Source organism: Papaver somniferum, chromosome 9, assembly GCF_003573695.1.
Source record: "Papaver somniferum cultivar HN1 chromosome 9, ASM357369v1, whole genome shotgun sequence".
Classification (NCBI taxonomy): Eukaryota; Viridiplantae; Streptophyta; class Magnoliopsida; order Ranunculales; family Papaveraceae; genus Papaver; species Papaver somniferum.
Window position 1 is genome coordinate 178,343,668 of NC_039366.1, and position 4,332 is coordinate 178,347,999.

Below are 4,332 nucleotides of genomic sequence, written 5' to 3' on the forward strand. Positions count from 1 at the left end.
ACTAGAAGAGTTTTTGTTAAATAATTATATAACTTCGAGATTTTCTTCGGGACGTTAAATTTTCAGGACCGCCCCTGATAACCTGCAATCTGTACCTTAGTATAAAATCTATTAAGATAAGAAATATACCTCATTAGTTTCACAACAATTTAGACATTAGTTTTAAAACCTAAAAGTGTTACGCAAATCATTGGTATAACACATGTAGATTTAGAAGAATCCAATGTTAAATGGTGCTAAAACCATAACTTAAGGAGATAGTTTCGGAACTTTGAAAAAAAAGTTGTGTAAAGAAATGTATAAAACTTACATTTCTCGTCAAGTAGTTGATTTTCGCAGAGTCTTTTTCTTACATTTTCCTTTTTAATTATTTGGAAGAACAATATATAGAGACAACCAGAAGAAGTATGCAACATAATCGCCTCATACAAGGTTTAAATTATCAGGGGGTTCAACCACATCAAAAACGACATGTCGTCCTCAAAAAAACATGACTCTCGAAAGAAAGAATTTTTTTGGAAAACCTTACTTCTTAATTACAGAAATAAGTTTTGAATTATTTAACGATGAGTCTGGCTCGACTTCCAAAATGACTGACAACTCTTCCTAAGAGTTATTATGGCATTGGTGTTTTATTTTGACATAGAGCTTCACCATATGGATGTGAACACCATTTTTTTCAAACGAAGAAGTTTACATGAAGCAACATGAAAGTTACCCTATAAATGATTTAAAAAAAAAGACCATATGGTATATGTAAGGTTAAAATATCAATATATTAACTTAGGAAAACACCAATACATGGTACTTAGGAAAACACCAATCCATGATATATTTGGAAACTAGTCTGAGTAATTTTATACTTCTAGTCTGGTTTGTTGTACAAATCCAAGAAATCTCTCTTTAATAATTTCGATATGAAAGATATCAGGGTGGGAAAATTTGTTTTCGGTATTGAGATCCTTCAAAACCTAAAACATGCATTATTACTAGTTTGTCTTATAAAACATATATTGAAAATTTTCTTGAAAGATTTGGTATGAGTGATCTGATAAGTGCATTATTTGCCCTACTTAGAGACTTTAATCATTTTCTCCGATGTTAAAAATAATGAGGTTATTTCGACTTAAGACGGAAAATTTATACATGCAAAAAAACCAAAATGATAACTTGTAGCTTTTGCAGGTTATAGTTGCCATGGATTCAGTTTTTGGACCATGTCGAATGTAACAATTTTCGGCATAACTATTTTGGATCCCTACAGTCGGCAGGGTTGTGGGAATAAATTATGGCGACTGGAACGAGTTTTCGGGTCGTGGGAATCTACTATGCCGACTGCAGTGAGTTATCAGGCACCTTTTTGGCGTATTTTTTAATTTTAAATTCATGAAACCTGGTCCGGATAGAATTCTAAGGCCATTTTTTTTTGAGAAATATATAAGAATACCCGTAGTACTCAAAAATAACACATAAGACATTGATGTATGACACAAGGATTATAGGAGCTTGGAGCAGAGATTAAGGAAAATCGTGACACCTTCCACTTTTTTATTATTCTTATGAATATTTGACAAATCCATGATTAGGTAATTTTTATACTAGTTACCGTAGTCTTAAACACATACAATAGTGATAGATTCTATTGTTTATGATGTACTGTTTGTAGATGATTCAGGACTATTATGACGGACTGGAAAATTACGCTTACGGAGCGATGCCGTGCAGGCCGAAACTCCTCGATGCGCCACTCGTAACACAATAATCGGACCTTCAAAATTCAATGGTCACCAGGTAAATGTATGTTCATTTTCCATTGCAAGCATGATGCCTTTAAACGGGGCTTCCAGGTTACTGAAACACATTAGTCCTTTTACTGTTTTAGGTTATGATCCAAATGAGTTGAAATGATAGAAGTCTTGAATACAAGTGAATCAATTTAAGATAGTGGACTATATCTCGGGTTTCACGTGCGTATACTAGATTGGTTGTAGACGCATGGATACTGAAAGAACTGAGTAACTAGGAATGGTTTACCTGGTCTCAACTATATGAAGTTGCGGTAGTCAATTTGTATAGCGTCTTCATTATGAGAGTATTCAAAACTGGATTAGTCCCGGGGTTTTTCTGCCTTGCAATTTTCCTCGTTAACAAAATCTTGTATGTGACATTAATTTACCCTCTACATTATAATTATTGTTATGGTTATAATTAAATAATAGCACTTGTATGTCAGTCAAATATAGTACGATTTCATAGATTGGTTCGATTTAGAACTTACAAGTTACATCTTATTGAAATAACCTTTTGATAGTTTCTGTCTCTGTAAAATTAACAATGTGTGTTTAAGTAGGTTGATATGAAAAGATTGTGGTGTACTTGGTACCCTTGTCATTTAAATTGGTATCAGAGCAGAGAAACACGATAAGAACTAACAATCTGTGTTTGGTGCGGTCTAACCTACCGATATAATGAATCAGGGTTCACACGAGTCGAGTTCAGTTAACGTACCACCAAGAATTCATGGTACAAACTATCTGTGATGGAAGTCTGTCAATCTCGTGGATTTAATACTTGGGTATTAGTTGTCAATAGATATGTACGTCTAAAAGTGACAAATTCGGAAATTGAGTTTAAGGGCTTGGCTTCATACACAGAAGAGGAAAAGGTTTTTTCCAAGTAGGATTCAGATGGTTTGAATGACATAACACATGCAGTAAGCCGAGATCTTCAGCGTCATGTATCCACGTGTCAAACATCCAGGGACTCTTGAGATAATCTTGAAATGGTATTCGCAAATAACTCATCAGAAAAAGAAGCTAGACTCTTACTTATGATTGGGAAAACCTTCGTATGGATGATAACGATTCTTTTGAGGAGTTTTACTTACACCTCTATAAGATTATCAATGCATATTTCTCCTTAGGAAAGACTATTTCTGAAAAAAGTATCATCCGCAAGATTCTCTAATCATTACCATCTAGGTATTATTCTAAGAAACATAAAATCATGGAAGTAAATGATTTTTTTTCTCAAAGCTCTCTTATTGGTAAGCTAAAGATCTTTCATCATGAGTCCCAACCTAACCCAATAAAGGAATTGCTTTCAAAGTGGAAAGAAATTATAAGGTTCCAGCTAAGGAAGAAAATTTCTGATTAGTAGATGATCCAAATGGAGTGATTGCAGATGAATAAGATGAGGATGTTGATTCAACCATGTCATTAATTGAAAAAGCGGGGGTACAACAACCACACCCAATATTTCGCTTAGCAATATGTATGGACAAACTCCAATATACTTTCTAGAGAATCAACTAGATAGTCAGACTCAATCTAGATAAAAGGTATATCAAAGAGTTTATATCTCAATCTCTCGATTTGATATATACTCAAGAAAATAGAAATCTGCGAGTCTTTATCAAATACTAGAGATAACTTGGACGATACCAAAGACCAATATCCAAGTGTCAATCAATTTAAATCAACAACCAAAAGGTCGAATATTCTAATTGATTGATCAACGCACAACCTGTGATATTTCAATTATATAACAAAATATAATGCGGAAAAGAAATAACACAGACACTAGAATTTTGTTAACGAGGAAACCGCAAATGCAGAAAACCCCCGGGACCTAGTCCAGTTTGAACACACGCTGCATTAAACCGCTACATACACTAGCCTACTCCAAATTAACTTCGGTCTGGACTGTAGTTGAACCCCAATAAATCTCACACTGATCCAAGGTACAGTTGCGCTCCTTACGTCTCTGATCCCAGCAGGATACTACGCACTTGATTCCCTTAGCTGATCTCACCCACAACTAAGAGTTGCTACGACCCAAAGTCGAAGACTTTAATAAACAAATCTGTATCACACAGAAAAGTCTACGATAATAGATAAATCCGTCTCCCACGAACATACCTACGAGTTTTGTTCCGTCTTTTGATAAATCAAGGTAAACGGGAACCAATTGATAACCCGGACTTATATTCCCAAAGAACAGCCTAGTATTATCAATCACCTCACAATAATCTTAGTCGACGCAGCGAAAAAAGATATTGCGGAATCACAAACGATGATACGAAGTGTTTGTGATTACTTTTAAATTTTTCCTATCAGAGATATCAATCTCAAGCCAATTATTACAATTGTACTCGTACAATAGAAACAACAAGATCAGATCACACAACTACAAGAAAGTAGTATCGGTCTGGCTTCACAATCCCAATGAAGTCTTTAAGTCGTTAACCTGGTTTAGAAGAAGAAACCAAAGGTTAAAGGAGAATCGACTCTAGCTTATCACAACTAGTATCACACAAAAGGTGTGGGGATT